This window comes from Centruroides vittatus, unplaced genomic scaffold, assembly GCF_030686945.1.
Source record: "Centruroides vittatus isolate TY-2023 unplaced genomic scaffold, ASM3068694v2 scaffold_2707, whole genome shotgun sequence".
In the NCBI taxonomy this organism is placed as follows: domain Eukaryota; kingdom Metazoa; phylum Arthropoda; class Arachnida; order Scorpiones; family Buthidae; genus Centruroides; species Centruroides vittatus.
In genome coordinates this window covers 431,719-458,383 of record NW_027122692.1, presented here as the reverse complement: position 1 = coordinate 458,383, position 26,665 = coordinate 431,719, and the positions used below count along the sequence as shown (strand labels likewise).

The 26,665-nt window shown below is 32.6% G+C and overlaps 1 long non-coding RNA gene and 3 other non-coding genes across 4 annotated transcripts; 3 read left to right on the top strand and 1 right to left on the bottom strand.

Annotated features, from left to right (window-relative positions):
* Positions 1-6,109: 6,109 nt before the first annotated feature.
* LOC136987769 (uncharacterized) lies at positions 6,110-6,434 on the bottom strand. Its single transcript, XR_010882667.1, has 2 exons — positions 6,312-6,434; positions 6,110-6,243 (listed from the first exon to the last, which is right to left on the bottom strand). It is a non-coding gene; the product is annotated as an uncharacterized lncRNA (long non-coding RNA).
* Positions 6,435-11,578: 5,144 nt separating this feature from the next.
* On the top strand, positions 11,579-11,672 carry TRNAS-CGA (transfer RNA serine (anticodon CGA)). Its single transcript has one exon. It is a non-coding gene; the product is annotated as a tRNA-Ser (tRNA).
* A 552-nt stretch (positions 11,673-12,224) lies between these two features.
* On the top strand, positions 12,225-12,306 carry TRNAS-AGA (transfer RNA serine (anticodon AGA)). The gene has a single exon. It is a non-coding gene; the product is annotated as a tRNA-Ser (tRNA).
* Positions 12,307-14,624: 2,318 nt separating this feature from the next.
* TRNAK-UUU (transfer RNA lysine (anticodon UUU)) lies at positions 14,625-14,697 on the top strand. The gene has a single exon. It is a non-coding gene; the product is annotated as a tRNA-Lys (tRNA).
* The last annotated feature ends 11,968 nt before the right edge of the window (positions 14,698-26,665 follow it).

The window sequence follows — 26,665 nt, the reverse complement described above, 5'->3', positions numbered from 1 at the left end:
TCCAATGATGAATTAATGAAACATTGTAAAGATTTAAATCTGAAGCTTAAAGACGATTCAAGTAGTGAAACAGACATTGACGGTATTGATATGATTAACCCCTCTTCCGGCCATTCTAATTATTCTGAGATATAAAAATGTTTAAAACTTTATATTAATACCCAAAAACGTCTACTCATACACGCGGTACAAATGGAGTGAAGTATAGTGAACCACTGGCGGACAGAAGCTTGTCGCCAGTTTTCAGCAGAAGTTTCCACTATTGTTGTAATAAACTATTTGTTTAAAACACGGGGCGAGATCTCGCGCTATTCTCGCGAGCACTATTGTGGAGGAGTTGCTAAATACAGAGTCTAACGTATAAAATGGAAAGTGAGGAGGATAAGAATGAAAAATAAATAAAAGAGAATGATAATAAATAGAAATAAAAAATATATATATAAGTAAAAGAACAATGTAATAAAAGGCAGTCGCGATTGACCTTGAGGACAGCTGTTAGTTGATGTGTGAGAGTCATTACCATGAATGTCTCAGGGGAAGACAGGTTTCTACACAAGTGTGCACGAGCTGCCGTAAATATTTACTCAAATTTTATATCACGAAATTTTCGATCACGTATACTCTTTCAATAGGTGGTGACCAAAAAATGGTCCAAAATAAAAAACTTATATCTGGTGTATAATTTCAAAATTTGCTGAGATCATAAACAACATCCAATAGAATGTAAAATAAGCTTTGCCCGAGTTATCTCGTCCATAGGGAGATTAGAAACGATAATTGAAAATTGGACGAGTTATCTCGTCAATGGGCGTAGGCTTTAATTAAAGGTCGAGGAGGTTGGAAGATAAAGGGGTCATGTGTATCTCCAGTAGGATCAGAGTTAATGTTAATAAGGAGTAAAATAGTCATTTATACTTCATGATAATTTTGATGAATACGGGTAAGTTTTAAGGTTTTTGCCGTTTTACAGTAATTAAAAACAAAAATTTTTATAACCCTCAATCTCATAACAAATCGCATTACAATATAATTAAAATTGTGTGCAATTAAAAATATAAAGTTATTTTCTAAATAAAATCTCATAAATCGGGGAAAGTTATGCAACTCTTTGCTGGATGTTTTCCTTTTTGGATTCTCGAAAACAGAGCAAGAAATAACTGAGGTACTTAGGTCATTGTTCCAGAGACTCAATGGTATCCTAATATTTCTTTTATTTTCCGGCTGTACAAATATGAGATAGAAATATTCAAACATGAACTAAGATTTGCTTCTTTCTATTTTGATTTTTATTATATTTTCATCTTTATATCATACAATAGATATACAGGGTGGGCCAACGAAAACGAAACGGCAAAGTGTTTGTGTTCGTCCAAACAAATCGCTCGGACAGATCGATTTTATTCTCGAGGGGAGATCTTTTGCAATAAAGTTTTTGCGATTCTGAATACAACAGACAACAAAAATTTTTAAAAACTCATTTATTTTGTATTAACTAAACAAACATTTATTTCGAAAAAAATGTTTGTTTAGTTAATATTCAGATTCGCAAAAACTTTATTGCAAAAGATGTCCCCTCGAGAATAAAATCGACCTGTCCGAGCGATTTGCTTGGACAAACACGAACACTTTGCCGTTTCGTTTTCGTTGGCCCACCCTGTATATAAAGAGGTGTATTTTAAATGCGAGAGAACTGAAATCGAAGCATTTCTCATGAGCTATCCTCGCTTTCTTACAGATGGAAAGCAACGCGTTTGAGGTGGCAAGAACCCGATTTCTAATCCAAAAGAACTTCAAGGATGTAAAGTAAAATTCATACATTATAAGGTACTGTACCTCTACGTAATAAAACAAATATATCTCTCTGTTAGATCTTTCTATTAGAAATTTCTCTTTTCAAATTCATTTTCATTAGAAGTAAGAATTCGCGATTCAAATGATAGATGACATCACGAATTTATATAGAGTGATGGCATAAATTTAATCAGATTCGTTTTATAACCTTAATTTAGGCGAAGAATTGAACTTTACTGAACACAAAAGGGTCAGAATCAAAAACAGGATTTAGAAAGAAAGCTTTCTGTTTAAGACTATAAAAACCCCCAAAAATTTTGATATACGATTCAATAAACCTTTATAAAAAGGAATTTTGGTAGCGTCGTAACGAATTCTACTCGATTGCCACCATATCCGGTACGTAGGCATCTTATCCATAACGTAGACAATTGCGAGATTACTCCTAACAATCTTTTCACCCCATTTTTATTGTAGCATGACCCCATTATGGTTTAAAAACCATAATATCAGTTCACGCTATAATAAAATCATACGAAAACTCAACAAGGCAAGGTCAAGGTATGTAATCACTCCTTGATGATGAATACAACCTTTTTATCGGATATCTTACTTTAATTTTACTTTAATTTAAAAATATCGTTAATCATTTGTTATAGAATTTCGTCATTCAAAATGTATTTTTGCGATTATTTTTCACCAGGTCTACGAAAGAGCTAAAAGTTGATAAATTACTTATAAAATTCCGATTGAAGAAACAAAGCAAATGAGCGAAAACACTTTAATTTACAATACAATACAAAATGATGTTATGTTAATTGCGAGATTTGAAAATTAAAAGAGAAAAATAATATAAATTTATCTAAAATTACAGAAAAAAACTTTCTTAGTTCTTCTAAACGTAAAAACTGATAAAGGAAAGTTAAGAGGAATAATCAGTATCATTACAACATTAGAAAAAAATTCTGTATCAAAGACTGAACAGCAAGCTCACGGATACACTTATAAAAATTCTTGGCTTAAAACTTGTGTTCTCTTGAAAGATATATCATTGTTATGGTTCTGCGTTTACTTGTTCAGCTGCATTTCTGTACCTGAAATATTTACAGATTTTATCACCGATATACGATAAGCAGTATACACAGCAAGCAATGATTACAACACTCGTAACGATAACTGTAGCAGCGAAAACAGCAGTCATCATATAAGATTCTAAGACTCTTGGATCACGCTTTGGAGAAAATAAATAAGCCAATGTAATAAAAATGGCTAAAGCAACAGCAAAGCCAATAACAGTGACTTTTTTTCGGTTGCTGTCGATCGTGTTAACGAAATTTAGACATTTTTCTAGACACGAAATATTGTCCTCGTCGACTGTTGTATTGGGAGAAGAAATTTCCCTGTACATTCCTGAATCAACAGGCTGACTGCTCTGAAATATCGGTTCATCAATATCAGATTCGTCACGAAGGGATTGTCTTCTACGTATAGGTATGAATTCAACATAGTTGTCTTCAGATGCTGTATCACTAGCTGGGATATTTAAGTGTCTTACAGTAGAAGTTAATCGTATGGAGCTATCATCGGAATTCGAATTTCTGTTCCACGTAAAAGAATCACTCAAAACACTTAAAGATTCATTGCGAACAAGATTAGAATTTGCTTCCGCCATCTTACTGAAAGCAATTAAGCAACAAATTATTTATTTCATACAACTACAATATTTCTGTAAAATACTTACTCTATTATCACTCAATTCACCAGCTCTAAGATGAAACAGCTTGTAGAAGTAGGCCTATACGAAGAGATTCCCAGTTGCACCTTGTAATTTGTATAATTTCACGTGTTCAGCAGAGCTGCAAGATTGTTTTTTATTTTGATTAATTTAAAAAAATTATGTTATAAATCTAGGATTATTATTAGATTAAAATGTAAATTATAAAACACCTAGTTTTACTATAAAAAGACAGCTTATAAAAATTTACATAATACTACGATCACATAAAAATGTTAATATACTACGCGTATATTAATATTTAAATTTGGCACAAATATAATGTTAAAGTTAAAGTTTTTTTTCATTAACTCTAATTTCGATTTATCAGAAGTAAATCGCCCAAATCGCCCTTTCACAGCGCAGGATAGGATGACAAATTATACGTACCAGCAATGTCTTCGGTAAAAAACACAAGACGATAAAAATCGGGGATGTCTTTTTTAAAACACCAGCAAGGACTGCGCTCTTCGCGAGCACTATTGTCAAGGAGTTGCTAAATACAGAGGTGTAACATATAAAATAGATAGTGAGGAGAATAAGAATGAAGAAGAAATAAAAGAGAATGGTAATAAATAAAAATAAAAAAATATATAAGTAAAAGAACAATGTAATAAAAGGCAATTTATTGTAAAGAACAGAATTGAAAAACGAGCGATTATTTATTGTGACATGGTCACAATTCCGGGCTGCAATTTTTATTCATATTTTTAATTTATTTAACTTAAAATATACGCTCTCCATCTAAAATTAGTAGTGGCCTGCCTCTATACACCGTACTTTCCCTTTAACAGTGAAATTGTGACGGTCATCTACCTTAACACCTTTTAGAGGTAAACTTTCTGAATTGAAATAATATGACTTCCGGTTTGCATCAGGGATCCTGCTCTCAAAGTTTCAGTATCGGGTCTCCTCTGTCATCTATCTAACTCCATTCTCGACATTAAGGAAAGACGGTGGGAATTTATAGGTCTACAATTTTTTCAAATTACAGCCCAACAATAACAGAACAAGCTATCTTGAGATGTATCATATTTTTCTTGGATTCAATATTGTTTTTTTAAATTTATTTTTTAAAATTTTTGTATAAAACGTTGCTTTTTTATTATTTATTATTTACATACATTTTTTTCTTTCATACAACACAAACCCGCAACGAATCACGTGACACGCGCTACAGTACTGTCTAGACAACTAATTGATCTTGAAGACACCTATTATTTGATGTTCACGGGTAATTAACGTGAATGTCTCAGGGGAAGACAGGTTTCTAGACAAGTGTAAAAAATTAACATAAATTACTCTTTGTAAAGATAATTTCTTGCACTAATTTAGGATGCAAACTAGTTTACACTACTACATAAAACGTTTCATATAATATCAAGTGTTGACATTCTTCTGTTTGCTGATAGAAGAGTGGGATCAAACTTCAGTTTAGATCCTCATGATCTTTGTAGGTTGTTCCCAATAATCGGAAAAAGCTCATTTAGAAAGTTTCAATAAAAGAAACGAAGCAAATGAGTGAAACCATTTTTTATTTACAATTGCAGAAAAATTTTAAAGTACATAATAATAAATTGAAAAATGTAATTTAAGACCTAAAGAAATTTTTCAAAGTATAAAAAAACAGAGTAAGAAGTTATTAAATTAATCAAGATTTAATAGGAATTTAAAGTAAGTTATAACAAAGTTAAACGTTTTTCCTTATGATCAAGACTACTCTTTGTGATTCCTCTCAAGTTATCGTCAAAGTTCCTCGCGAACTTCATAGCATCTTTATCAGAGTCCTTATTCTAAAAGCTCATGGATCCTCTTCTTTCAGATGACTCGTTTTAAAATTTGTCTTCTTCTGAAGGATATTTTATTGCCTATTGTTCCTCTTCGCTTTTTTCTTCAGCTGAAATATTATTTTGCAGTAAAATATAAATTGTTTCATTTATATACATTGACCAGATGGCTCTCCACACAATGAGCAAAAAAGACATAAAGGTGAATGCAATTATTTAAATATCAATTATTTCAAATAATATTGGATCACTCTCAAAATGAAAATAATAAATATATGTAGAAACAATAATGATTGCAATAGAAACACCAAAACCGATCACTGAGAGTGTACCAAGGTTCTCCTTGATATCTTTCACTAAATTTAAGCATTCACCTAGATACGAAGTATTGTTCATATCGTCTGCTGAAGTAACATCGAAGGAGGAAATTTCCTCGTAGATTCCAGAAGCGGTGCTCCGAGGTCGTGGGGTGGAAATTTCCTCGTAGATTCCCGAAGCGGTGCTCCGAGGTCGTGGGGTAGAAATTTCCTCGTAATTCCCGAAGCGGTGCTCCGAGGTCGTGGGGTAGAAATTTCTTCGTAGATTCCCGAAGCGGTGCTCCGAGGTCGTGGGGTAGAAATTTCCTCGTATATTCCCGAAGCAACACTCTGACTATCATCAGTTATCGATACTTTATCGTTTTCGTGGCTTCGGTTTATTAGTGAAGGTGTAAGTTGAACGTAGATCTCTCTATGTGATGATGTATCGCTGCTTGCTGTATCTAAGTTTCTATTAAACTGTATATAATTATCTTCTAAAATCGAATTCTCTGTCCACAAAACTTCTAAAGAATCACTAAGAACACGTAAGGAATCACTCCGAGCAAGAGTAGGATTTGCTTCTGCCATCTTACTGAAAGCAATTACGCAACAAATTATTAATTTTATACAACAATTAAAATATTTTTGTAAAATACTTACTCTATTATCACTCAATTCACCAGCTCTAAGATGAAAAACAGCTTGTAGAGGTAGGCCTATACGAAGAGATTTCCAGTTGCACCTTGTAATTTGTATAATTTCACGTGTTCAGAAGAGCTGCAAATGACATTTTGATTAACGTAAAATAAATTATTTAATGGTATACATCTAAGAAGTGTTAATAAATTAAAATGTAAATTATAAAACACCTAGTTTTACTATGGAAAGCAGCTTGTAATTTACATAATACTACGATCACATCAAAATGATTACGTGTATATTAATATTTAAATTTGGCACAAATATAAAATGAAACGCGAGGAGGCTAAGAACGAAGAAGTAAAAGAATGGCAATTAATAAAAATAAAAATATATGATAAGTAGCAGAATAATCAAACTAGTAATAAGTAGTAATCAAACTATTGTAAGACATAACAAAAAGAATATAGTAACAGAAGAGTCTTCTGCATAGAAGTATAAATTGAACGTTGAAGACATGCAGCATTTGTGCATCGATGTCTATGATAATTGAAGTAAATCGTACATAGAAGTAATCATAATCCGAACTTTCATTTCTAACACCACGATTAGGATTTGCCATATTTTTGAAACCAAATAAATAAAAAATAAATGCTTTTATTTAACTATTCGAATATTATTTTTTTAATAAAGTAAACTTACTGTGAATTCAAAGAATTCAGCAGGTTGAAGAATAATAACACCTCGAAATACTACACTGAAGATTTCTATTTATACCTTACGATTTGCATTGAGATACCCGTTCAACAGAACTGTAAATTGAAAGTTTTATTAATATAAAATTAACTGGTTTATAAAAGTTTGAGATGATCGAAATTAAAATTATAAATTACTTGTCTTATTTTATGAATATACTGAATTGAATTACTATTGGAGAGGGATAAAAACTTCCATATTAGTTATTTACATAATATAGAACCAATTGAACTTCACATAAATTTTATGCTGTTTGATAACGATAATTAGAAAATTATTTTGAAAAACGATTCATGTGTAGATCTATTTAACAATAAAAGAATGTTAACTCTTAATTTGCATATAAACGAATGAAATATGGAAAATATAAAACAATAAGCAAATAAAGATTGAAAAGTAAATATGAAATCTACGTGGCCAGCCTATTGGGGAGGGGCGAAGCTACGACCAACTACCAATGTTCAGTGGTATTATCAATTGGCCGCTGGAGAGCCTTAGTTGCCAGTTTCCCAAAAAAAGTCCTTCCAGAAGTCATCCCCTTGGGAGATCGCCCACGTGTCACGTTGCCGTAAACAAATAAATCAAACAAGCCCTTTAGGTATTCATATCTGGTCTTGAATTTCCTCTACGTATCTGAGTTCTCGGGATTAACACGGGATAGACAGGCGGATGACAGTGAGAATGTACAGGTTTGCAATTTGAAAATTGCAGAATAATAATTAGCCGTTTCGGCTGCAATTTTCAAATTGCAAACCAATAATTAGCCGTTTCGGCTATCCTATGATACCAAGTTTGTTTAATACACAGTAATTATATATTTTGATAATGACCAAGCTTAGACGTGGATTACACATTACCTGAAAACAGAAACTAATAAAGAGAATTTAGTTGCAGGTTTGTTACTGTAAGCTCCACACTACTAAAAATTGCGCATACTGAAGAATTTTTCGAAGATAATTTTACCAAAATAAACGACGTTTGGTGGCTTCGATGTTCATATCGCTTCAAGTAGTCTGCTAACAAATTGTTTAAAGACTTAGAGAAAAGAAAACTCGATTTCGAGTGGCAGGAATTTACAGAAACTGACTGTAAGCGCACACGTACGAAATTAAAAATAGTATTATTAGCGAGTTGAGGCCGAAGTTTTGAACGCGAAAACGTGTACTTCGGACGTTCAGCGCCGCTTTCTTGTAAGCCTAGAAGTTTGACAATGGCGTTTGGAAAGTCAGTGGAATCATGCTCGACATTCCAAATGCCATTGTCAAACTTCTAGGCTTACAAGAAAGCCGCGCTGAACGTCCGAAATATACGTCTTCGCGTTTAAAACTTCGGCTTCAACCTCGCCATTGTTACCACAAATATTCGGATGCTGGAATCGATCTGACGATGTTGTATAACAAAACCACAAAAAGAAAAAACAGCGATGGGAGAGACATACGCATCATGATAGTGACTACCGATGTTTAACAGCTGCCATGATTCTTCTTAGGCCTGAACGACGTTTACGTCTATTGATCGATGATGGGTTATGCGAATTACTCGTTAGAGGATTGTTATTATTGGTCTCGACTTCCAATATTCCTACATCATCTTGGTTAACTAACCGAATTCGTCTCCGTTGTATCCGAGCCAGATTATCAGAAGGTTCAATTGATCTCCCTTCACTATTGTCTCTGTTACAAACAGGTTGAACTATTCTCTGTTATTTTCATCATCGCAGAGTCTTACAAACAGACGATTTTTTCTTCTTTGTTCGGCATTATTCCAATTAGGAAGAAGTTGAAGTCTTCACGAAATGAAGACATTTTGATTTTGAGAAGCTTATTATAACGCCCACATAATACGTGTTTGAAAAAGTGATTCGTTTTTTGTAACATTAATGTGTGACGCAAGACGTCCAGTTTGTAATTCACATGTTATTAATAAAAGGATAATGATTATATTGTACACGTAGAGTTTCCATATGGTTTCTAGATGGCCATACAATATTCCTGAAAGTTGATTAGTTAGTACGGATGAGGAATGAGGAGCGATTCAATGTCGATTATCCGTAAGAACATTAGATTCTACGGCGAGCTCAAACCCCGAACTGTCATAATCATAGTGCGGTAGTTTTTTTTAGTCTTTTCACCTGTAAGCATTAAGAAGGCCGTTTAGCTCAAACCCATTGTCGGTTCGGCCAACTCCACAATGGGAAACAGAATGATGATGGAGTAGCATGACACTTTAAACACGATCATCCACCTATTTTTAATCCAAATGATAAAATAAAGATATCCAAACAGATGAATTATTCTGTTTTCTATTGTTATTGTTCTCTGCTAATGTCTTCACGAATGAATAACCTTACACAATTTTTAAAATAGATCTTACGAAGTAAAATATTTTATATTAAAATGTTGATACTTGAGAAGTAAGGAAAAATAGAAGTAGAAGAAACTACTAATCAACGTACTAAAATAATGAAATTAATATTTTTCCTGTATAAAATACAATATAAAATATATACCTGCTGCTGTAATGTTTAATTCGAGAATTTTTAAGATAAGTATATATTTAATTTTAATTTAGTTAATTTTTCGTGTGCTAAACACATTAACACTATTGTGTAATAATTATTTTAAAATAATCCAAAGGGGTTAATTTTTAATTTTATTGATCACACCATAATAAATACAATGAGATTCTTTTGTCATTTGGCAAGTCAATTTGTTACGAATTGAAAGAAATTTCTGAAGTTTTAGTTCAATAAAAATAAAGGCACGAATATGTTGTAAAAAAGCCAATAGAACATGCAAATATGAAAAGTATTAAATTTTAACTGTTCTGAGATGAGTGTACTTCTGCAGCAGTAGACTGAACAGCAGGCTGAAACTCATTGGAATCAACAGATTCACAATCTAACGACGAAACGAAGAAATGAGGTACTCGCAAAGTTTCTCTTTCAAAATCTTCTGCATCCGCAGAATGGATTCTACTGTAAATATAGGGTCTCTCAGATGTTACAGTTGTTTCTTGAAAATCAGTAAAACGCAGACAAGCGCATATTTTCCGGAAAGATTCGTGACGTTTAGCTACATACCACAACCAGAAAACAATCAACGCAATGCCAGTAATGGATAAGACAGAGAACAGTAGTTCTTTTATGAGATTTCTGTTAGTTACATCTGGATAGCAGAAGCCAGCAGCAATAACCACGGCAACGAAAGTAATTGGGTAGTAGATAAAGCCTATAACATTTGGAGCACACAACATTTGTTTGATATTAGTTTTATCAACACCACCTGATGGCTTTTCATCGATTACTAAGTCTTTCACGCTAAGTATTTCAGGAATTTTGCCTATAACTGACGATAATTTTGGTCGCACTTCAGAAACATCGAGGATTTCTATGAGTTCGTGGTTATCCACAGGTTGAACTTCTTTCCTAACGATCTCTCTCCAGGTTGATGATGATGATGTACCAGCAGCATCATCAGTTTGATTAAACCGTAAAGTTTCCTTCGTCTCTCTTCGTGAAAAATTTACGGTTAACTCGGAAATTCTAATGGCTCGTTTATCTTCTGTTTCTTCACAAAGTTTAAGATTAACTTTAGTGGATCGTTGCGTTACCTCGTTTTGCTTACCATTACGCACACGTTTAGCATCATTAGCTTCGGCCATGTTCTGAAAATAAAATATATTATAAGTGTATTTCATAAAACTTTCATATTATTTTACGATAACAATACACCTTAATCCTTTAAGTGGTTAAAATTTACTACTTCGCAAGAAAAAACGGTAAAGTATACTTCTCGAATCTGACAGTTATACAGAGTAATGATTTACATATTGACAAGTATTCAGTGATGTTGTCGATGAAGTCTTAGTCATAAATTAAGTAGGATGTTATAAATTTATTATTGATAAATTTCTACGAATATTATTTATTAATGCAATATACATAACAAGCGATAAAATCAAAATGAACATTTTAAAAATAATAAATTGCGCAAATAACTGTCATCAAAAAATTGCCAAAAGATATTGAAAGTTGCGATTTTAGAAATGATCCTTTAATACGACATAATTACAAATGAATAAGAGTTACATATTCGAAAATTGAAATATTATTTGCATATAGATGTCAAAAGAAAACAATCAAAATGATCAAACAAAAACTATAATTTTTCAATTAATAATTCATTGTTCTCTTGATGCATTATTAGCTCTAAAAATAGCAGTCGTACATTATATTTGTTGATTCAGCTATAAAACATACTATGTCGATTTTAATAAGCTTAAAATTTACAAAACAAAACACTTAATTAAAATATTCCACGCTCCATTGATACATATTTATGATTCTGTGTAAATATGAAAGATCGTACCGTTGTTATAGCCTTTGTACATTGTAAATATATAATTTAAACAGGTGAAATGTGTACTAAATATAAACATTGAAAGCGATGTCATCAGATTCTCATTCAAAACTTCCAGCAAAAAATCTAATAACTACGTATAATATAGATTAACTGAGGCGGTGTCATAACGCAGTCGTAGCCGACTGCGAAATACAGTGGTTAAAGCGACGGATTCGAAATCCGTTGGGATCTTCCCGCACAGGTTCGAATCCTGTCGATTGCGTGTTTGTTAATTAGTATCGTTTTTTGCCGGGTAACGTAATTTGTTTCAAGCTCGAGCGTAAGTTGTAACACAGTAAATATTGAGGCGTTGGAATTTCGCACAGTCTGTTCTTTTTTTCTTTTTTTTTATTTAGTAACATTCATAGTGGCTTAGTTAAAACGGTAAACCAGCGAAGATCGTCAACAACAGTTATGCGACCATCTCAAGTGCACTCGCGCGTAAGTGGCGACGCCATGTTACCTGATATCTCACCGTCGACCGTTTGAGTAAATGAACATTTGACATCGGTGTAGTCGAGAACCGAAATTCTGAGCGTAAGTATTGTAAACCTAGAGTTAGATGACAGTTTCGAATGACAATGCGATCAAATGTCATCGTTACTCGAGTGGTACGCGCAGTCTCGAGGAGGAGCAGCTGCAGTCGCAAACTTGTCGTTCTGCAAGCGTATGTGATGGAAAACTTGTCGCGCGAAGATTGGAAAATACATTTAAGCGGCAATTTCAGTGAACGCGTGGATAGAAATGTATAGGGTAATTGGAGCGGTGTCATTACGCAGTCGTGGCCGAGTGGTTAAGGCGACGGACTAGAAATCCGTTGGGATCTTCCCGCACAGGTTCGAATCCTGTCGACTGCGTTTTCCGTAATTTTTGTTTATCTGTTTCGTTTTTTAAAACGTCAACGGAGAATTTTTATATTCGCCAAACCGTATATTAAGGTATATTAATGCTGCAAACATTGTTTTTAATACCATCGTTTTATAAGTTGGAAGAAATCCGTTAATTTAAAATTTCAGGTATTTAAATATACGAACATGTGTCTCAAATATAAAAAACAATTTATTGTTTAATTAAATAATTATTATGTCCATCGTTCTGTCACAATTAAAACTGCAATATTCGCATTTTTCTTAGTATTTTACTCCAGATATTAGGAAAATAAAATATTTCATATTAGCTGTGTACTACCTCTTGTTTTTTTTTTTGTTTCTGTTTAAGCCATAGCTTAACACATGTAAAAAAAAGTTTCGACTTAATCATAAATGCTAAAATAAATCATTCTAAAGAAGGATGTTTAGTCACTCAGTTAATCTCATAATCTTTTGTATATTTCAGAGCCTGGCTCGCTTCCTAGTCTTTATCACGTACAAGCATTTAACTGTAAAATTCGTAATTTTAATTTAACAAAATTTCAATTTTATTCATAGATTAGAAAGGGTTACTCAGTAAATTTAACAATATAGATTAAAAGGGTGTTACTAAGCTTGAAGTCTATTCATTTTTCGTTTCGAAGGATCATCATAAAATCGAAATTTTTATTTATCTTTATACAAACACGAAACAAAACAATATTTTATTTTTGAATTCATATTGCTGTTGACACGAATGTATATGCAGGGAATGTTTCGCGATAATCCGACAGAGAAGCTGAAAAATCACGAAATTTGCTGAAATTTCCGAACGTTTTACATTAAATTTCGTGGCGACGCAACAATGAAACTCTAACAATTTGTTGCGATTATTGTTATTGCGAACAATTAGATTTGCTGGTCGAGCGATTTAAAGTCTTTGATTTCAAGCGTTTTTTCAGTTACTCATAATTTGCAGTAATTTTATCGGTAAGTTAAGACTACGAACTTTTTATATTTACGTAGTTTTGGACATTGTTAAGCCGAATATAATAATTAGTGGCAATGATTTTTCGAAAAAGCTCAATTTAGATAACAATTTATCAGTTCGTTTGGTTAATTTAAAACTGATAAAAATGTTTCTAAGAGTAATGAGGGGTGAAGAAAAAATCAATGTATGCGATTAATATTAAATTAAAAATAATTCAAATTTACTGAGCCTAATATACTTTTAATAAGTTGGACGTTTGTGGTAAAACAATCGCATCAAAAATGAAATCAAATTAAACCGAGGTCTGCCAGCACATTTTAAAAACACGTTTTCCACATAATAAAGAATCCTCATAAAATTCAATTACGAAACGCTCTCTGTACATAAAAATATTACGCCTATTCGTTTCGAATATGTTTCTTATACTTAGTAACAAATGAGTCATTAATTAATGAAGAGAAAAAATAAAGTATGGATTACGTGATGACTCAAAGATATGGAAACCTTTTCAGTTATCAAATGACGTAAAATTAGCATGACAGGAAACATGTAGTTGAAAAGAAGGCTTACAGTACAGCTTCGACGAGCTGTACCAGAGCTGGAAAACGATGTATCGTCGACCAAGTGGATTAGTTCGAAGGTTATAGTGTGTCAATAATTTAAACTATTCAAAGCAAGCAACTATAAGCCGTCCTCGAACTTTTGGATCCTACCACGTAGAAATGACGTGTTTACTTTCTCTTCTGTATTTTTGCGGTATGATGAAAACATTTCGAGTTTTGCGGCATGTGAGTATTGTTTCTGATATTGTGTTACTAAATCCAGTGAATGTAATAATTAATGTGACCATTTTCCATATTGCAATATGGAAAATGGAGCATATTGCAATATGTAAATTATTCAATTCAATATTAAACAGCGATGTACGGTAGCAGTTCCGCAAAGGGCCAAGATTTTTTTGTGCCGTTGCGAAAGCAAACCAGCATCAGTGTATAGCAGCTGTCGACTTGATCGAATATGCTAAACCGATCTGGAGTACAGCAGTCGCTTTTTCGTCGGGCGTCGTCGCATCCGCATGAGATACGACAGGCACTGATTGGAAGACAAAAAGACTCCGTTTGCACTCGAATCTAGTGGGAAATTGCAGACGGCAAAAGTGGTGGACAATGACTAGATGCGTGCTGACGTCGGCAAATTTCAAGACAATTGCGAAAGGTATGTTTTTAAGAGAGATATAGGTAATTCGCAGGCTAGAACATTTATTAATGGCAGATATTTTTGTCGACAATGATGCTCGGTTGCGTTATCAGGACGGGAGCAGAGTTAGCAGACAAGAGCCCGGATAGCTCAGTCGGTAGAGCGTTAAGCTTTTAACCTAACGGTCCAGGTTTTGAGTCCCTGTTCGGGCGGTTCGCTTTTTTTTTCTTCGTTTTGCCGATCGTGGTTGTGGATTGCTAGAATCGATTTTGCAGAAAGCATTTTGTATATATATTTACCTGACATAATAAATTTAAATAAATTAATCTTTAAGAAACAGCAAAACAATAAAAAAATGTAGAAATATTTTCATATTTATTTTCACATTTATAACATATGTTATCATCATTGACCGATATTTAATTTTAAAAATAATTTTCATCATTGGCATGCATCAGGAAAAAAAGCTTAACTTCCCTAAAACACACTTTACCGATTAACTTTTTACCAAGATAAAACAGTCGAAGTGGGAACCAGGCTGAAAATGATAATGAGTATATGAGCTCTGTTCGTGGGATGTCAGCTTATTCGTCCCATCTTTGATATAATTCGTTTTTTCTGTATTTACACTCAATTTACGTAAAAATTATTATATTGTCCTGTTTATAATCAAGAGCTCAACTTTGTTTCTGTTTACTAAATGGAATTTCACAGTAAAATATTCAGAAACTAAATTATAAAAGCCAAACGAATTAAATAGCTTAATGTTAACAATATCCACTTAAAATGGATAAAAGCATTATAACATATTTATTATTTATTCGTGCATATCGACTTCTTTCGAAGAAATAATCATTTATTGTAGCTGAAAAGCTGAAAATTATTTTGTTGTTTTTGATGAAATTTGTTACAATTTACTAACTTTTACAGAAACATTAAATTTTAAACGATGACACTAGTTAAAATTTATTAATTTGTACACAAACATTAAATTTTAGACATATTTCTTCGTATTTCTTGGTGATCGTGTGATTGAAAGCTATTTTTATCTTGGTGGAAGTTTTCCCAAAGTGACCTTTGTCATGTCTAATTTGCATATTAGTGATAGTACATTACTAATCTATATTAAACAGATCTAGACATTTTACATTATTTAAATTTGACTCGATTAATTAAATAATTATATAACATTTTCAGTGTTTAGTGGGAAAGCTTCAATCGCATTTGAAGTCGTAAGTTTTCCCATGACATATAGTTGGCGGGAGAATTTGCGCAGTGATCTTTTTTATATTTAATTCGCATAATTGTAATGGAAAATTATTAATCTTTATCAAACAGATTTAGTTATTGTGTATTAATTAAATTCATCGGATTTCACGAAAGAATTTCTTAATACTTTTAGCATTTATTTAAAAACTTTTCGTCATGTGCTGAAATTTTTCACAGGAGCATCACTATATGAATCAGTTGGCGGCAGATTTTTGTAGAGTGCGGTTTGGTGTTTCTGCGTTTCTCGTTTTTTCGAAGTTCACTGAGATAAATTTTTATTACGTGGATCCATACATTTTGCGTTGCTTTCAACGGATAGAAGGTGGAAATTTTACTCTGAATATAGAACTTGTTTTTCAGAATATGCTACTTTACAGAAAGAAAAGTTGAAAATAATTTATTAGTGACAATTAGCGAGAACTGATCTTTGTTTGGATATAAATGAAGGCATGTATTATAGGTGTACTAATTTATTTGTGCATATAATTATCTAGTTCAATTTCGAAACATTTATGGTTTTTAGTGTTAATAAGCATGTTATTTAGACATATCTACCAATTTAGCGCTAAAACCTAGAACTACGTCAAAAAAGAATACAAAGTTCAATTAGGAAGTACTTTCTTTATTAGCAAATTAATTTGTTGGTAGATTGTTTTACATTTTAAGTGTAATTAGATGAAACTAAATGGATGTGAATATAGAAAGTAGGATATAACAAGACTGGTAGATAAAAATATTATTACATATTACTCGATCAGAAAATGTTCGAAAAATTTATACTTGAAGAATTTTGTATTGATAATTATGGCCTAGTGTTTATATCGAAAATATTTTTCAGTTATATTTGTAATCACAGTTCCAAATTGTGTAAAATTCAGCTTGATATAATGATATATCATTCGAATAGTAATGGCACTTAAATATTTATAGGATTAATTAAAGATTTTGAATTTTGTTTGACAAAACTGAGGAAGGCAAAAGTATCGACAGTTGTATAATGAACTGAACTTAAGTAAATTAGTTGACTTTGTATGTTTCGATGTAATTTTTTCGTTATTCTCCTACTTAATGATGTATTTGTAATGTTTCTGAAAACTAAATAATACTTATTAAATTGAAATCCAAGCTGTACAAAGTACTATGAATATTAGAGAAGACCGTTTTACTATAAATTACTACGTCTTACCCTCATTTAGATTTTAGAAAAAGTATGTCAGACAAGGACCGTTAGACTAATGACGTAGGCTGTTTACATTTTCGGGTTGTATCGGTGCTCTCGCGATAGCGTCATTTACAGAAGTCACACCTACTTTTTCGGACACGAGCATATTAAGAATATTAATTTTTTAACTAATCAGATGACGGCAGAAATTTAAATTCGATTTATGTCGATAGATGGCCGTCTAAAATTTCATATTTATTTTAATTTTCTCTCTTTTATTGTAATTTCTCGAGAACTAAAGGATATTCCAAAACAAAGTTGGAAAACCCAACTACTCGTGAAAATACTAAAACTTTACAAAATGGTCCAGTTATTTTATAAGAATTTTTTTACGAGTATAGTCGTCCCTCACCACTGCCACTCGATCGCCTTCGACGACTATTCTCGTCCCTCACTGTTAAGAGGTTAATCTTCGGTATTGTTACTTTTGCCCAAGCAACTCAGGGCCCACCCTCTAGTAATTAATAATCCTCGAATTCTCGCATCAGTCTGTCAAAGTCTAAGTTTTTTTTAAATTGCGGCCCAATAATTGAAATTAAATACAACATATAAGCCATTAATTATTCATAATTTACCCTTCAGTCTGCAGTTCGCAAAAGCTCCAGTTGTAATGTCTCGACTTTATTCATATGCAGTTTACCTGTCTAGACAACTAGAACAACACTTGTGAATTGGAAATAACAAACAGTTTTGAAGTTGGCTAAAAAATGATTTTTCGTAAATATTTCACATTTTAATGTTTTTATAATCAATTTAATAAACTATCCAACTCCTAGAAATTAAAAAATAATTCGTATCCTTTCTTAATTTGCACATTTACATTTTAAAAACTTCTGAAAGAAAATTATTTCAGTTTTAATGTTCGTTTTTTTTTCTTTTTTTTTGAAAGTTAACGTAATATGGAAGACATGACGTAACTGAACATAGTTAGTTACAAATTAGCTTTACGACAGTGCCTATTTGAAAATAAGCCTTTAGTTACAGTTTATTAACTAATAACTGTAAATAAATAACAATAAAGTAGAAGATTTTACTTAATAAAATTCATTTCCCTCCTTTTTATTTCGTCCCCTCGTTAATTTTCTCGCCAATTAGCGAATTTTGTCTCTAGTCCGCTCTGTCTCAGTTTCGAGTTTCGAGGGGAGGAGAAATACACCCTAAGACCGGACGGCTTTTGGTTTGGAATTTGGTTGTTGATGTCGAAATAAAGACTAATAGAAATTTAAATTTTGCCGGTAGATCCGGATTTTCACACACGCCTTCACTTACTCTTCAATTGTGAATACCCGAAGGACATAAAGTGTAGAGTACGTTTTTTAATGTAAGAGTAGCTACGTTTACAAATTATGAAAATTTTCAGTTTTAATACACTTTTTGATGCTATAATCTAGGAAACTCTGTTTAATACACAATAAATAGTAAAGAAAAAATCATAAAAGAACGTCGTTATTGTGAACAATGAATTATTTACCGTATTATTCATTAATTCTATCGAAACACATTTCAGCAGAAGAAAATTATCAATATTTTTTGTAAATATAAATAAATTTTATTATAATTTAGTTAAAAACATAATTTTTACGTCTAGATTCTTTCCCCATATTCTACTCTACAATTGAAACATTCGATTTCATAATTTCGTGCTCAAAATGACTTGTAAATGGGAAAACATTACTTATAGAGAATTAATATATTATGTTAGAGGTCTCACTTGTATCCATAAAAAAGTAATGATTAATATAAGAATATTTTGTCACACGCTTTAAGTGATAAAGTTGAATTGAACGTAATATATAAGAAAACAAAATATTTATATAAAGCAAATCAATATTATAATTCTATATATACATAAATTACGGTAAAATATATTTTTATCATCATCAAATATGACACTTTTCTCATTAAAAACGACTTTTATCAAGTATATGGGCTTAAATTAACATGGCGATGGTCGCACGGAACAGTGATGGTGAAGAAAGAAATTGTAGTGTTTACATTGTTTACACACTTCGTGTAGCCTATATGGAAAAGATGGAGTTGGCAGAAGTTATGTAATGCTAAGCGAACAAAGATTTGTTTCGAACAGTGGCGTGCCGTGACATTTGATGATAGGGAAGCTGTGTTTCTGTAAGAAGCCGATTTTCAGGGGCAATCAATTAATTGCGCGTCAGGACCCGTTCGTACTCGTTTGTTCGATAAGCCAGTAAAAACCGTATACTTCTGTAAATGTATTTTTAATAGATTATCTGACGTACTTAATAAATGAGAAAGTTCAATATAACTACCTCCGTTATTAGATTCAATAAATTCCCCATGCCCTCTAAATGCCAATTCTTGCTTTAAGAAAAAACATATAACATTTATTAATTTAGATATACCTATTAATCGTAATTATGTTGTTATAATTTTCAATATTTATTTTATATTGTCTACCAATGTTAAATTCTATTCCTCTTTGATTTCCAAATTGCTTCAATTTTACGAAAGAATCGTCATTTGTCATAAATTTTATCGTCAAAATGTCGAAATCTTTTGTTGACGTATTTATATTTAATTTAGGCATTGGTCTTTCTCTTTTAATAATGTTTTCTTTTTCATTATATGGTCTTGAGCAAAACTTTTTTAAAATAAATTTTTGAATCACTAGCCACGATATAAGGGCTAAAATTAAAATTATCGGAAAAACTTACTTGGTAAAACAAAATGTGTGACAAATATGCATGCCTAGTAAAAAAAATTTTTCAACTGTATGAATATACTTTTAATGAAACTTATAATTAAATATAACTTTGTGAAGAAACGTACATAAAAATAAAAAAATATTCTTTACTTTTTAAATCTTAAAACAATCCTCTTAGTGAAATAGCTCCCTACGAGTGGCTAATGAATGGAATCAGAGACAGTCCAGGTAGGTGTGTGCGTGCCAAATCCTGAGGGTGCCGATACCGGTCAATGTCAAATGCCTCTTTTGTCGCATCACTAGTATATATCAAAGGACGCGCCAGGGTTGTTGTAGATTTTAAACGTTTCTCACTTGAGCTGTAAAAATCTAAATATATTAAACTTAATACTAAGTAGATTCTCTGTCATTTGTTTTCTAACTGATTCGTTTTAGGACCAGTGTCCAAGAAAATTTCCAAAATTTACAACTTCTCAGTCACTCTCACTGAACTGGAAAAATTTTTGTCTTTATTACATCTAATATTATGAAGAGAACAGACCCCACTGTACTCGGCAAGAGATTGGTTCGGTTAAGCTTTTGTTTAAGTAAAATTCTGGCTTTTTTAACAGGGTTTTATTTATGTCCCCAATTCCCTAATCTCGTGACTAATTCTTAGTAGAAGTAAGTCGAAACCAGTTACTTTGTACCTGAATATCTGTAGTCTTGGAAAATCAGTGGAAAGACAAATTTTTATGACAATAGATGTATAAATCCAAAATTTAAGGAAAATAAATTCTAGAGCTTTTTTTTGTACCATTGTACATTTCATCCATTAAATTTGGTTGTAAATGATGCTGCCAAAGTAACAGTTAATTTTTTAACACTGTACTAAAATTGTACTCGTTTTTTCTTTATCCCCTTACAGACAGGACATACTAAACCGTAATATTACCAGTTTAACATTGAAATCCGTAAGTAATATAAGATGGGAGAGCAGAGTAAACTTAGAATAAATGTATCAAATATTTTAATTTTTTTAACTTCTGTCAACTATACAGAACTTTCATAAAAACATGCCAGTAAACTCCTATCAGTTGGGTTAAGTTATAAATCTAGTCTACGGTGGGCAACCTTCTTTATAACATGGGCCAGAATAAATGTTACGTTATTTCCGCGGGCCGTAGTAGTTAATTGACGCCTTCTTGTGACTTGTAATTTTTTTAGTCTGCAAATATGAAATAAATAAGTAAAAAGTTAATTACTACATTTACTTCTCTTATCGTTTTCGAAAATTACAAAGAATTGGAAAAATAACTATTAATTAGTTATTTTTCCAATTCAATAATGTATTAAAGATCTTGCTGGCCGGATATAAACTTTGCGAGCCGTAGCTGGCCTGCAGGCTGGGGGTTGCCCGCTGTTGATCTAGTCTACTCATGATTCACATAATCGAGAGAGGGCAGCCGAATATCTAGCAGGCAGGCGGCTAACAGCCCAGAACCGGTCCGGGATATAAAATTGGATGCTTTATGTGTGTGTCGCTTCTACAAGCTAAACTGGGTGAGGTTGGTGCTCTATAAATTGCATGTGCCTATATAATCTGGCTGATAGGAAACTGACCCGGTTTCGACATTTATTCTGCCACTGATTTATTTCAATATACGATAACAATCTTATCGTTTTTTTCACATGTAGTATAGAAATTTGTAAAAGATTCATAATGCAGTTATAATAAAATATTAATTTTAATTAATTCAAAGTACTGTACGTTAAAATATGAAAAGTTAAATTTTATAAAATACAAGGGAAGGTCATTTGAAGCTGGAAGCAGCGCTTCCACTGCTTCCAATGACAGCATGCCACTGGTAGACTTCCTCCCCGAACAAAAATGACTTACCTTTTCATTTGGTAAAATAACTTGCCCGCTATTTCGATCGAGCATCAACCTTTCTTGCTCTAAGAGAGTTCTCCCAACTACTTCTTCGTAGGGCTCTGTACTATCTGAACAGACGATTGTGCACGGGGTAAAAAATTTGTGTCCTTGAAATTTAAACATAGGCACTATCATGCCTATCCCAGTACATGGGTTTCTGAGGACATTGCCTAACTTTTCGCCTCAAGCCAAATTTTATGAAGACCTTTCTCTTCAGCTGATTAGCCAACTCATGGGACAATAATGTGTCATTTACGTCTTGATTGATAATGATTTTGATGGGGATATTATTGATATAGCCGAGAATAACAGGCTTATGGTATGGCTCCCTGGCTCGGACTACGCCCACTCTGCCCTGCAATCTGCTATCTGGAGCCTTCAATATCGGGTATGGATTCTTGTCTCGATTTCTAATATTTAGTCTTACAGGAAAGCTATTTCTGGCTTGATTCAGACGATTCTGTTTATTTACGGACGATCTTGGGAGAAATCGACCTCTATAATTATTTGGTTCATGTTGTCAAACACATCTAACGTTTCCTCTCCATCTCCCATCAGGCTCCTGTTCTATTTCTCGAGCCTTTTTAGCTCTATTTTGAGGGCTGTTCCACGCTAAAAGCTCTATCTGTGTTTTTAATACTTTTACCACGGTTGCTAAGGCTTTCCATTTGTCTTGGAGATTATCTAACAACTGTGGGACTTCCCTAACAGTCCTCATACTTGGTTGTGTGGTAAGATTCTCTATTTCTTTCTCACTAATTGTAGCTTGCAAGGCCTCGTCAAAGGTCTCAGGCTCCCGTGAGAGTACCCTCTGAAAAATTTGTCTATCTATTCCGTTTAGGAATTGGGCCTTCAATTTATTATTTCTCTCTCGGTCTTGCACCCATTTTATTATTTCTGCTTCTGCCATATCTGCTCCATCCTGTTCAATCTCTATCTCACTTGCCAGCACTGTAAGCGGACTGCGAAAGTTTGCACGTAATCATCCATGCATAAAATTTATTTAACCGAAATCGGTATGGCATGCGTTCGAATCTTTCCACTAAGATTCTTTTGAAAGTGTCAAAAGTTTCTACGTCCTTTATTTGCCTATCCTTTTGCACAAACTCCTGGGCTATACCACTGAGCTTAAGTTTGGCTACTGCTAGCATTTGAGTCTTTGTTCATGCCGCCAATCTCATAACATCAGCCAAGGAGTCGAAAAACTCCGTAATCCTTGGTCTGGCCAGATCGCCAGTAAATGACTGCAACAAGGAAACTAAACTACCTGTTCTGCTAAGGGTAGCTTGTGGAGTTTCCACTGAGGGTAGCTTCATTTTAGAAATTAACTTAAAATTAACAGATAAGGTGTCTTATGTGCCAATAGGTCTAATAAAGAGAGAAAACCTTTCTAAGAAAAATCTGTACAAGACTAAACTTGTCTAAAATGGACAAACCTGTTTATCGCGGACACCTCTTATCCTGGAAGGGGGCTTTATTCCACACCTGACACCAAATTGTGAGAACCGGGAGGGTAAAAGCTGCGTGCTTTTGGCCTCACTTATCGGCACAGATCAGATAGATCTGTCGTAAAGTCACTGAATGGATATTTTACAAATGGAAGGTAAAGGGGTAAGTGGAAAAGCCAAGTGTCCAGGTGTCCGTAGTCAGTAATACGACAGGTTTTAACATAACAACACACATTTATTATCTCTAAGCTAAGGATTACACGTATGGCTAAATATGAATATCTAAAACTATACAAAGATACAACCTGCCTGACAAACTAAAAGTCTATGCGGCGCGTCCCGTTCGCTATTAGAGCCACCCGTTAACTTATGAAGAGAGAGCTTGCAAATGAAGTGAGTACCTCTGATAATTAATCCAACCTATGCAGGGATGGTGAAATCTTTGCGAATCTAGGAGTTTGTGGAGGCAGGTGGCTGGACGTCAGGCGGGAGGTGATCGTGGATGAATTGCTCCTTAGTCTATGGCCGTCGATGTCCGTAGACAGCGGTTGACTTCTTCTGTGAACGGCTGCTGTATTGTATGGCCGCTGTCGATGTCTGTCCTCGTGTACGACGGTTGACGTCTGTTGGAGTCGTCAGTTGATGGCCACCCAAAGGCCAAGATCGGACCCCTTTTTATATTCGTTTGGACAGAAGCTGACTCATACATCAGGTGATGGAAGTTGTTAAAAGTCGTGTCGTGAGTCATCAATTGTTTAGGTTAACTCGACATTTTGTCAAATATTTTGTCTTATAAGGCGTGTCTTTACTCCTAAGAAAGGTGCGAAGTTTGGATGAGTAACGATTGTTTAGAGCGAATTCGAGATGTTAATTCACTCATCAATCTAATCATCGAGTGAAAAGTCAGTAAACTGTGACTTATCTGACCCTTTGAAAATAAAGCGAAAAAACTTAATTATTCGAATAATTAATAATTTTCGAATTTTCACATCAGTCTCTCAAAGTCTAAGTTTTTTTAAATTGCGGCCCAATAATTGAAATTAAATACAACATATAAGCCATTAATTATTCATAATTTTTCCTTCAGTCAGCAGTTTGCAAAAGCTCCAGTTGTAATGTCTGGACTTTATTCATATGCAGCTTACCAGTCCATTCAACTGTAGAAAAACACTTGTGAATTGGAAATAACAAACAGATTTGAATTTGACTAAAAGATGATTTTTCGTAAATATTTCACATTTTAATGTTTTTAAAATCAATTTAATTAACTATTCAACTCCCAGAAATTAAAAAAATAATTCGTATCCTTTCTTAATTTGCACATTTACATTTTAAAAACTTCTGAAAGAAAATTATTTCAGTTTTAATGTTCGTTTTTTTTTTTTTTTTTGAAAATTAACATAATATGGAAGACATGATGTAACTGAACATAGTTATTTTAGAAATTAGCATTACGAAAGTGCCTATTTGAAAATAAGCCTTTAGTTGCAGTTTATTAACTAATAACTGTAAATAAATAACAATAAAGTAGAAGATTTTACTTAATAAAATTCAAATATGCTAATTAACCGTTAAGAGATAAAAGATATTTATTGTAGCTAACGAGGATAGAATTTTCCTTTATTATTTGCTATATAAACCTTTTTCGTGTAAAATCTGCCTTATCGGCTTTTATCACAGCGAAATATTATAGTTATTCGTATTATTTAAATTTATTGTTTGTGTTATTTGAAAGTAAAGTGTTTATTTTTTCTGATATACTCGTAAACGTGTTGAAAACTGTCCTATACATTTTTTATTTTCTCGATTTTATTTCTTTTGTTTATTTTCAGTAAATATTGACACTTTGCACTTCCATTTTCTACGTTGATTACAGCATATACTCATCATTTCATCTGTACCAGATTTCATATATTTTTAAATACTTGTTTAAGCTAAATGAAAATTATTCTTATAAATTAAGTAATTTTGTATATATTTCAATAATAAAACTTTTATGAAATATTTTTCTTAATTACTTCGAAAAGTGCATTCGGTGTTTGCTTTCCTCCACTGTCAAGTGTCAGCTGCCATTGCGAAACTGCCAATGCTGACGTGTAGCTTATTGCAAATGCAGATTAAACAAAACAGATAATTTGAATAAATTATAAAACTAAGCGCATTTATTCGAAAATTATATTTCGTTTATTAAAGTCGATTTTTACCTCATTATAAAGAGATCAAATTTTTATGCTTTTCCCGTGAAAAATCCTTTTAGATAATCTAAAACCGAAGAGGATAAACCGAATGTCTTTTTTTGCCTTAGAATTCTCTTTAGTTCTGTTAACGAAGGGTTCAGAATTTAGAGAATCGAATTCATATAAACGAAACAAAGCCGAAGTGTGTTTTAATTTAACTACACACACACAGAGATCTGCTTTCAAATATTTTTTAATTTGACAGTTTCTAAATTATTACTATTATTAGTTTTTCATTGATGTTATAAAACACATTAAATATTAAAAGACAATACTAGTAAATGGGCTGATTCTAGTGGAGAAAAAGTATTCATTTCTACGAAAATATTGTATTAAATTGTTTTTTAAAAATGAGAAGAAAAGTTAGTTACAATTGAGTATTTTAAAAGAAATTCCTCGGTAAAAGTGAATTTGTAAAATATTTTTATTCCTAAGTTCGAAATTTAAATAAGAATCGAGCCAGTTTGTCTGAATGTCGATTTTTACACGCGCCATTTTTAATAGTGCCAGTTTGATCTTATTTGTTGCGAGTTATCGATGGACGGCTAACTGTAGCCGTATAAACAACTGTTTTCCAGAATTGTTGGGCTGCAATTTGAAAGAATCGTAGACCTGTAAATTTTCTTTGCTGTCTGTAATTTTTTAATTTATATCTAGAACGAAGGAAAGTAGATGAGGACCATGATCAGACATGGTAGGAGTCGGAAAGTAAGCTCCGATTAACTCAGGTTTTTCAGGAAGGTTAATTCAGGAACGTTTCATACAAATCGAAAGTGACGTTATTTCAATTGAAACATTTTCTCCTGTAAGGAAATACATAGAAGTCGGCACGACTCTATTGCTACAGGAAAAGTATGATATACACAGGCCAGCCACCCCTAATGTGAGATGGAGAGCATATATTTTAAATTAAATAAATTAGAAATTTCAACCCGGCATTATGTCTATGTCCTAATAAATAATTGCTGGTTTGTATATAATTTCTTCGGAAATTTTAAAAATACTGCTTACTTGAAAATAAATTTTAAATATTTCAAATCTCGTCGAAGTAAGTAAAGAATTTATAATTTTATTTTTTAACTTTAAACATATTTTAAAGTAACGTGTGCAGAATTTACAACTGAAACACATGCGAATATCGCGTTGTACATCTATGTGACGTCAAATCACTACTTGTACATGTTAAAATGTATAAATTAGTGTCACAGAAGATAATTCGTCGGTGCTAATTGAAGTTGCAATTTACGCATTTTCGTTTGCTTTTCAGTTGCGATTACAATCATGATGTTCTTGCTGCCGTTTTTCATTTTAAGTACTTATTTATTTATTTTTTATTATAGATTAGTAAAATTTGTAGTTTCTGAATATTTTTTTCGCAACATTAACATTTGTTCTTTTATTGTAATTTA